The sequence below is a fragment of the Phymastichus coffea genome, unplaced genomic scaffold (genome assembly GCF_024137745.1).
Source record: "Phymastichus coffea isolate CEN01 unplaced genomic scaffold, Cenicafe_Pcof_1.1 PCOF00027, whole genome shotgun sequence".
NCBI lineage: Eukaryota > Metazoa > Arthropoda > Insecta > Hymenoptera > Eulophidae > Phymastichus > Phymastichus coffea.
In genome coordinates this window covers 595,339-606,558 of record NW_026706838.1, presented here as the reverse complement: position 1 = coordinate 606,558, position 11,220 = coordinate 595,339, and the positions used below count along the sequence as shown (strand labels likewise).

General features: G+C 29.0%; 1 protein-coding gene across 1 annotated transcript in view; it reads left to right on the top strand.

Annotated features, from left to right (window-relative positions):
* The first annotated feature begins 4,037 nt into the window (after positions 1–4,037).
* The window catches only part of LOC131675613 (uncharacterized), a 36,639-nt gene continuing 29,456 nt past the window's right edge, over positions 4,038–11,220 (top strand). Inside the window, exon 1 of the mRNA XM_058954653.1 lies at positions 4,038–4,089. The gene's annotated coding sequence lies outside the window, so the exon portion shown is untranslated. The remainder of the gene's footprint in view (positions 4,090–11,220) is intronic.

Here is an 11,220-nt window from a genome sequence, read left to right as displayed (position 1 = left end):
CCATCCACCTGGCATGGTGAATAGCTCCTCCTCTCATACATATGGTGTCTACAGATTAACCAAAGCAATTCTTTGTTCATTAACATTTCGAGTAATACACAATGTGTACAGATTAACCAAAGCAATTGTGTATTACTCGAAATGTTAATGAACAAAGAATTGCTTTGGTTAATCTGTAGACACCATATGTATGAGCTTGTTCTCAAATGTGTCTTTGAAACAAAATTTGGAAAGTCTACCGGTCCCGATGTATCACTATTTAAAGAATTTGCAAATTCTTGGAGTTCTATAGATAAAACAAAGTACAAGCCTGGAATCAGTAATAGTTTTGTGAATGAATGTCTTCAAGATGTAAGAGAACAGATATTAAGTTTTTGTTCTGAGAATTTAAACATTGACATATAGATGGCACCAGTGGGTTCAGTGGCTGATAATACATGATAATATATACTTTTGGAAATGAAAATTAACCGACTACGAGTTTTGCAAGGCAGTTAATAGTCTTTTTTTCTGCCTTTTTCAGCGTTTATCGGGAATTTTTGCTTATAGTATTTTTTTGTCGCTATATAGACAAAATCTAACGGTACCATTCGATTCAGAAGCTCAAAATACATAAGATAAGGTGGTTTTGATAATGAAAATCCGTGAATTAGACTGGTTTTTGGAAGGATAAACGATTTTACCTGTTTTTCCCATTTAAAATGCATGGGAAATTTCTTGTGCTTTGAAGAACCTGTTAACTCATTACGAAAAAATTCAAACCTGTTTGCGCAAGGTTTTTGGAACATATAGAAGTGATTTTCACCCGGGAATGAAGTCCCCAAAGAAAAAAAAAATTAACGTCCACCCTATTACGGCATGCAGTTATGGGATACTTCTTCAAATTCTAACATCGAAATATTAGAAAGTTTTTGAGTCGAAGGTTTTACGTGGTATAGTTGATGTCTCGTGATTTGTTACAAATGAAATAATTAGCAAGGATCTGCAATTCCCGACTGTTAAGAAAAAGTTGAAAGAAGTTGAAAAATAGAAAAAGAAAATGGAGGAGCAACTTAACCCTTTAATAAAAGATCTATTAAGTAGATCTACAACAACCACAAGACTCAAGAAACACCGAATTTTAATACAATAAAAATTTATATTATTCTATTTCTTTTACTCCAATAAAATATTAATTAAATAACGTTCGAATAACTTCTGGGCTAATTCAAACGCACGTGTATTTAATGCGATAAATGTAAAAAGATTTACTTATTGTTTAACTTTTAGACAGATTGTAAATTATTCTTGGAGTTAATAAAAAAAAATTCTCGAAGATCGCCGTAACGAAGGAACAGTGGTCTGGCGCCCATATAATAGTCGGGAAAACGAGTCACTCTAGGTATTATGGCGAAAGTATTTCGCGTGTGCGACTTAAACTCCCCGAAATTCCCCGCCACAACATTTTTGAAGAATTCGTGCAAGGAACATAAAAACATTACAGAAACTTTTCATTGAAATATTTCTGCACTGTTTCCTTTAAACTGTATAGTAATATTCCATGAAACTTTTTAAATATATCCCAAAGAAAAATTTCCGAAAAGTTTCACAAAAACTGTACGAAAACATTTCAAGAAACATTTCTGAAGGATTCGTGCAAGGGAAATAAAAACATTGCAGAAACCTTTCACTAAAATATTTCAGTAACCTTTCAAACCTTTCAGTGAAACTTTGCAGAAACATTGCAGCAAAGTCTTATGTTGTGCTTCATGGCAGCCTCGGTAGTTACTTACGAATTCGAATTTTCATTTATAACTGTAACACAGGTATACAAAATTTTGTATTACAAGCGAGCTATAGTATTCTCGAAGGATTTTGGTACGTTGAATCCAAATCTGGCCTCAGAATTGTTCCATCACGTCAGCTTTTTGAAATATCCCTATCTAAAAGTGCAGAAAACACTGTTTCTTGACATATTTTAGGTTATGTAGCATCATAAATAAATTTTTTCACAGAAAACTATTTAAAGCATCTCAAAGTACTAATCTCTTCCTTTCAAATGCCGTTGCGTTTGTCCAAATATTTTTTTTCTCTAAGATATCACATTTTGAAATATATATATTTATGAACTTATTTGTATACCTATGTAAATAATTATGGTTTCATATTAAGCAAATTAGCTGTTGCGTTTGTTTGTCCTCATACCCAAAAACCATTTGTTAATTCATTGCCTTTTGCATTAACCTTTAAATATTAGTTATAGTTTTCAGTAATACTTATTGAAATGTTGGTATTTGCCTTCTACATATAAACGGTTCTTAATTATAATAATTAAATTGATAAAATTCGTTTCATCGAAGTAAATTTCGTACTGATTTGAAGCCTTTAGTTGAAACGAATTGTATCTATATTTTTTTCAAATTTGATTATTAAAATCTTGTATTTACTTATTTTAAACTTTTATATTTTTTTTTAAATCACTCAAAATAGTTAACTTTAATTTCCCCAAATCAGGAGAAGTAGAATAATATTAACAAGTAATAAGGAAGTAAATGAAGGAATGTTTGCTTTCACGCTAATAAATATAACCTATATACAGGACCCAAACTTTCAACATAACATACGTAAATATGTTACAGCAGATTTCGAATATGATAAAAAATTAAAATTTTATTTATAAAATTTTTAAATCATTAACGTAACTATAATTTATTTATCGATAAATAATATCGTCATATATATCTAATTTTAAATAATAGAAAAATTTAATGCGTATTGAATATTTTAATTTTCAATTTTCCTAATGTAATGAATGTTTTGATCTATATTCGTATATTAAAATGAATGCCAGAAAAAACATTAAAAAGGGGTGCGCAAAAACTAAACATCACTAGTCTCTTAAGATAGAAGTTCTTTATTCAAGAATAACATTTTCTGTTCTAAGAAAAATCTTTTTATTTTATGGAAATGTTTTTTTTAATAATGTAGAAAATTAAAAAATTTGATGATGTAGTAATTTATTATACATAATCTTATTGAAGAGGATATTTCATTTTATCATAAAATAAGTAACACCTAATTTTATGTCATATATAAAACAGAAATGAGTGTATTATGAGAGAAAAAGATCCGTTTTTAAAAGGTAAAGAAATGTATTATGACTCACGTACGTACCCCACCAAAAACTTATGGAAAGGAAGGATACTACGGAATCTTCGAATCTAAGTATGTATATATATATAAGATTCACCGTTGCAAGGTTCAGACATACAAGCCGTTTTAGAGTGCGCAGAGAAAGTGTTTTACATAAACGAGAACGTCAGCTACTCCGCAAGAAACTACACTGTAAGCTTTTATTAAAAATCTGTTTATAAATTAGTATAATTTAAAAAATCGGTAAGTTTATTGATCATATTATTTATTTTTTTGAATAATTCATCAACAAAATCAACTACTTCATTTAATAATTCTTAATTAAAATGATATTTTCAATATAAAAAATAGAACTTTCTACCTAAAGAAATACATTACATACTATAAAGTATACATAATAAACTTTTCTTTCTAATATCCTGAGTTTGCAGATAATTATTCTATTAACAATCGATCATCATTATTTAAAAAAAATGACATTTTTTAATATTCAATGTCTATTTAAATAATTGATAACATATCTCGAAGTAACCCATTTGATAATCGGAAAAAATGAAAACTACGAAATTAAGATATTAATTTTCTTATTTGTTTAAACTATTTAGTCACTGTCATATTAAAATTCATTTGTTCAAGCTATTATGTGACTGGCACTAGCAACCAAATTTATCTATTAAGTGTACTTTGTTTATTTGGAATATTTATTACAGAAACTTATGGATAATAATATATGACTAAATATTTAATTGTGCGTCTATTTAATTTTATAATATTACTGCATATCTACATTATCGTAGTTACATAAAATTGTTTCAACTTGAAAAAATTGCAGTCTCCTCTGCGCGCATTCATGTAAATTCATACTGACGTACAGCAACATTTCGTAATATTATCATGTATAATTAGTTTTCCTAAAACTGTTTTATTCATCTGAAACTTAACTTGTAAATAAAAACAGTAAGTTAATGTTATTCTTTATCGTAAAGACGTAAATATCCGGTGGAAACCGAGTATACGATAAACTTTCTCCAAATTCCTTTCACTTTCTCGTGAACCTATGTATAGGTACTCATAAACTTTCTTTCGCATTTTAGGGTAATTTTATCTTACCAAAATTAATATTATGTAGTAATGAAACATACCTTTTAGAAAGTAGCAAATCAAAATTATTTTTACCAATATATACTACTTATAAGCAATTTTCAAGAATTAGTTTGATTAAGAAATAAACTCGTGAAATTTAGGAACGTTATTTATATCAAAGAAGAAATACACCATTGATCGATTTTTTCTATATTTTCATTTTTTATAAATAAATTTCTAGAAAAAATAAATCTAATATATTTTTAAACGGTTTGATACGATGTAAATATGCTTGTACCGAAATAGAAATACATACATTATGTTTTCTTGTGTAGTAAAAATCCTCATTCTCCATAGTTAATTATAAAGCAATACATAAAGTTTGACTGTTAATTTCGATTTCTTATAATACTTTATAATTATTTTATCATATTAAATTAATATTTAAAGCTATTACAATTACGACAATAAAGTCAAAAATTTCATATAACCGAATTCATTTCAAATCAGACAGACTGACGGCAACCTTGTCTCAAATTGAGCAGGAATGGTATTTGTTATTAAATATTATAAATAAGACAACTCGTATTTTTTTGTTTTTTAATTTCAATTAAATTGTACTTTTTAAGTATATTTGAAAGTGCATGTTGGAAATTTTATTTAATTGAAAGTTGGTTTTTAATTATTTTTTTATTTTGCTCTATATTTTTTATTTCTTGACCTTAGGAGATGTTTCATCACTTATTTTGTGGTATATGTAACACTCGTTTAAATTACATGAACAGAATTAAAAAATACTTACAAATCGCAAGAAAAATACATTAAAAAAAATTCAAAATTGATTTTCTTATAAAGGCCATATTTTTGTTTCAAATTTTATCATCTCGAAGTTTGCATTTTATTCGGAGAAAACACCTTTTTTCAATTTCTTGTCATTTTTTCAAATAAAAAGACATGCAGTTTACTTTTAATGAAAAACTAAATATTTTCTGTTATAGATGAATCAAATACATAGTTTATACTTATTACTTATATCATAAAATATGATTATTTAAAAAAATGTGAATACAAAATATTAAATTTTGAAAATTATTGTTTATTTTAATTAAAGTTGATCCTGTATTTTTTATATACAACAATATAGGAAATGTAAAGAAAAAAATTGATAATACAAAGTGTAAATATGTTACTTATAAACATTATATTATAATATATAAAAGATCAAAATATATACAAATCAAAATAATCCACTAACATTGATACCTTTAAGCCTATTGTATTATCTATTTCTGTCTTATGAATATCAGAAGCATCTGTATGAATTATAATATTTTGAAAATTTGAAAGATTTACAGGCAATCGGATTATAATGTTACTCTTATATTGCGATAGCAGCAAAATTCGCCATACTGGCTCCGCTGTTCCTACGTAACGTGTGTTTAAAAATGGTATTATTTCACTAAGTTTTTATAATCAAATTCTCATTATTAGAATTAGTTCTAATAATCGATGCTGCATTGTGTCCATTATACAAATATTTATGTAAATACTTGATAGATTTTATACTTAAACATATTTCAACATTTAAGTGGTAATTAAATATTAAAGATCATACTAGACCATAAGATACTACATATTTATTATATTATTCATCACGATCTTAAATAGTTTAACATATTAATATGGATCGGGGATTTCTGCATGTTTTGGTTATGGAATAGCTGAGGATCATTTCTAAAGTAATTTTTGAAGTAGAAACCGAATCTGGGTTAAGAATTTCTCCATCACGTTAGGTTTTAGTAACCTTAATGTGATTTTTTGCTTTTTTTGGACACCTATAATTTTGTGATTTTATAATTTTTCAAATCTGATTAAACCATCGAAAAAAGCCACTTTTTAAGTTTTTATTGTACTATATATATTTATGATTTGAATTTTTCTAACCAGAAATATCGTCGATTGAACAAGATAGGTGGCAGGTTGAAAATTTATCTTATTCTAGATTTGGGTTACAAGTAAGTTGTTCCTTCAGTGACCTGGTCATATATTTAAGATTGTAAACAGAGAGTGACGCAGAAAGAAATAAGTACTTGAAGTATAAAGGCACTGTAGGTTTTATTGAGAAGTTACAGAAATGTCCTTCGAGTATGCAGGCCAGTGTTCAAGTGATAAGAGAGACGGAGCTCTCTTACTAAGCGCGACAGAATCGATGCAGCGCATGCCCACACGTACACATACATATGTAGCTCGTAAGAAGCCACGATATTCCAAAAGTCGCTCCCTTCTTTTAAGCTTTTATTTTAAATTAGAAACTTTTAATCAGTAATGTATTAAACCTAAATTTAACATATTAACTTAACCATTTATATTAAAGCTAAGCACGTTTAAGAAATAAATATTTCGTTAAACATTCAGTCTTTCTAGGTAACGTCTAACATACATCAATAATCTAATTTACACAGCACATCTAGTTATATATATATAGTATGAATGGGTACGTGGTACGACTTAGAAAAGCCGTGAACAAAGTAGTGTCAGTGTTTCTGTCTGTCACATTGAATATTTTTCAATAAACTAAGCTTGTCAGGAAGGCATATCATTAGACAAAGCTTTGTCTCTAATAGTTTTGTCTAATGATATGCCTTCCTGACAAGCTTAGCTTATTGAAAAATATTCACGGCTTTTCCAAGCTATAGGATTTCTAAATAGGTTTATTACCATGCTGCTAGTAGATGTAGAAATAATTAAATCTCTAAAACTAGAGGCAGTGAATAGCTCTAATTGTAAGTGATCTAATTTTCTCGTGTATATAAGACCAATATCAGTTGTACCTCTAAGATAATGAAAAACGCGTTTTACATCAGTCCAGTCATCTAATGTAGGATTACTTTGTTTTCTCAAAAGTTGATTGATGGTAAACGCGATATCTGTTCTGATAGCGTTGGGCGTAGATACATAAAACTACTACCTCGCGATATGAGAACTCTAATTAGTTTTTGAGTGCTATGTAGATTTAGTTTTGGAGTTTACATTATTTGATATTAAATCTATCTAGCAATGTAATCTGATTGACTTAAAACTAATGCCTAAATTTTCTTTAGGTTCATCAAGATCTTTCATTTTGAAGACTCAACACAGGTGATTTCTAATTTCTTTAAGTTTTTAGGGATTATTTCCAGCTAATATATCGTTTACATACACAACTATTTCGTTTTTTCTATATGTGAATAAACAGCGCTCATTTATATCATTTTCTAAGCATAATTTTTCTAATTCTTCACTTGATCTCTCGTTCCATTTTTTAGGACTGATTTTCAGACTGTACAGGGATCTGTTTAATTTATAAACTTTTGTTTTTCGGCATTTTTCATCTAACAATTATAGCAAGTCGAGGCGGCGGTTAGCCTCGCATTGAGAGTAGAAACATTTTCAATGGCGTTAAATAATTTATTTGTTTAACCAACCGTTATTATTTTCTTCAGTTTTTGTCGTAAGCCCGCATAACTGAATGAATTATACTATAATTTTTTTTATAAACTACTTTAAAATACAACTAGAAATTTTTCAAACTCAAATGTCAAACACAAATCATTGTACAAAAGAAAATAATTTTACTTTAAAGCTTGTTTCAGGAGCTTAAATAACATATAATTTTAATGGAATAATTCTCCGAATTTTTACATTTATTAGAAAAATGTATCTAATTTTTCATATTTTCATAATGAAGATTTATTGAAATTAAACTAATAAATAAAATAATAAGAAAAATAAGAAATAAATTGTACAAATAATAAGAGTATCAATAAATAATGAGAAAATGATCTTATATATCATTTATTACGTAGCTTTAACTAATATGTACTATATATATGTACTTAGGTACGTAAATATTTATATATGTATCTGTAGTAAAATAAACATTATAAAATTAATTAATTAAAATAATAAATAATTGAGATCTCATTTTCTTCAATCTTTTATATATTTTTATACGTTGATTTACGAGTACTGTGGACAATACCAGATAAGATGATCATCGTTCTAATAACTGTGACCCTATTCGCAGGCTGGAGGATCAACTATGTTTTTTCTTGCTAAGGATGAGTCGGATTTGTAATGATGGTCTGCTCTGATAATTTATTTTCTTGAGAGATTTTTGTTTTTAAACTAATGATGCTTGGCGGGAATATGAAATTTTCGAAGTACTTTTAATCTTTAAACGTTCGAATGTTCAAATTCAACTTTGAAGTTTTATCATTGACAAATTTTTTCCAGATTTCCTTAAATTCTGAGTAAGGGATCGATATTTTTCCAATATTTTTTATACAAGATTTGTCCCAAAAGTATCGAGCCTACCTTTATATCTCCACATTGGTGTTATTCTTTATAATCCAGCGAGTGATATCCTTCAAAGTAGTTCCCATTTGATTGAATAACACGTTCCCAATGGTGTTTCCACTTTTGGAAGCAGTCCTCGAAGTCAGTTTTCGGGATTGCCTTTAGTGCATTCGTTTCAACCATCTCTTTGTCATCAAACCGGTATCCTTTAAACGGTATTTTTCATCTGGAAAAGAGCCAACAATTGTAGAGAGCTACGTCGGGGCTATATGGAGGCTGGCGGTATTGCACAATACCTGTGTTTCAATAAATACTGCAACACAAGGTTTGATACGTGCGCTGGGGCATTGTAATGAAGAAGCCAGTCACCGGTTACCCAAAGTTGCGGTCGTTTTCTCATGATTGTATCACACAATCTTTTTAAAACTCCAAAATAGTATATTTTGTTGATTGGATGGCCTCTAGGCGCTTATTCGTGGTACACAACGCTATTATAATGGAAAAAACAGACCAGAACAAGGTTCACTGGAAAAAAATGTACGGCCACTTTTGAACCGCCTATACCACTCTTTTATTTATGTGTTGCTCGTATACTCATCATCAAAGGCCTTTTGCAAAATTTCAATAGTTTCTGCACAACTTTTACCGAGATTAAAGCAAAATTTTATGCAAATTCGTTGATCTAATTTTTCCGTCATTTTTTGGAATAACGAAATGTGACAAAGGCAAAAAACACTATAAACAATTGCATCCCGGAAAAAACTACAATCCTCATTTTACACTAACAAATTAGACTCTGACAAAAAATGCTACATAGGTTTTAATCATGATTTTTCCCGTAAAATCGATTACTTAATTCAGTTTTACAAAATTATGAATTTATTAGTAATGTATTTAAATAATTTATTATAAATAATTGAAAATGCCAAAAGAAAAAACACGTATATTTTATTTTTTGATTATACTAAGGATAGTATAACTACTTTGTTGCTATCGTATCCAGCTTTTACATGAGCCTTAATAGGTTAAGAACAATGCAGCACTTAATAAACACACTTGCTTTATGAAGCGAAGAGCTAGCTAGAGATAACAAAATAGAGATAACAAGAAGTTAAAATTATGCCTTGAATTCGATTATAGACAACGAAATTGACGTGCTTATAACGAATGAACAAAATGCTTTGAATGGAAAGTCGATTGATAAAGAGTGCCAAGTTAAAACTTTTTTAGAATGCCATCACATAACTTAACTTGATAGATACATTCATACCTCTCATAACAATGTCAAAAATCAAACAGGTATCGATATTGTTGATTTAATTTAGATCCCAGTCAAAAAAAATATAAAAATATTACATGTAATACCGAAGAAAATGTTTATGTAGGTAAATTTTACGGATCAAATTATACATTTGACGAAATATAGACGTTTAGAAAGACAAAATGTTTTCTTAGCGTAGCATCTATTAACTGATGAATAACTTATAACTTGCTAGAGTATTATTTGATACATTAAAATTCCTACTAGAAAAAATAGAACAAAATCCAGCTGATAATAATACAATTTCAAAAGAAAATAAATTGTTAATTTTCTTAATTAAAATGAAAACTAGAATGACTTTCGCATGTTTTATACCTAAATACATTAATGTTTTATCTTGAACTATTGAGCCGTCATGCCTCAAGTAGCACGATGCCCTTATTTCTCCTTTTTTTGAATGTAAATGCTAATTTTTTATATTGATGGAAGGTGTTAAATTAATTAGACTTAAGTAATGGAAAAAAGCCTTGACTGGCATAAAAAACCCATGAGTTTATTGATTAGGAATTACACTGAACCGACACTAACACGCCACACGACGACTAAATACAAATTTTTAAATTCGACAAAGAAATGAAACAAAGAACAACAGAATGATGTCGTTTCCTCGCACACACACACACACACACACACACACACACACACACAGCACTGCACACTAATAAAATGGAATGATGTGGTTGAGAGAAATCTCAGACACACAAGTTTTTATTGAGACAAAGGCGTACTTAAAACATCTGATAAAAAACTTTGAGAAATTAGTAGCAATGAATGCCGTGAACAAAGGGCTTCTCAAACGCCGGACGGCGAGTGAGTGTGTTGAACCACGTGGTGCAATATTTTGACTATTACTAATAATTAACTTCTGGTTTGCTTGAATTAATTGATAATCAAATGAGGGTGCGCAATACGTTGTTTTGCGTCTTCACTTAAACTTGGGGCGTGAAAGTCAAACAAATGAACGTAATTTTAAGAACGCGATACTAAGCACGTGCTCACGACTAGAAGCCGGAACAATCTTAGTAGACACTGACAGGTAACCGCGTGGCGAGCAAGCAATTAGCCGCGTCCGGCATGTGCTGCCACCACGAGGCGCCCTAATCACTCTCTAAAACACATACTTAAAAACTAACAAATTAACGTGTGACGACGGAACAATTAATGTACGTATGATCGTAGATTATACAGAAATTTAAATTCAAGTACCTGCAGATATCGAAAATCAGATTATAAAAATAGGTACACTGGAAAACTTTATAGGTATAACTCTTGAAAGATATATTTCTTTTATATCTAAAATTACCAGTGGACGGAAAAGTAATTCTCTAAATAGCAATCGAATCAGG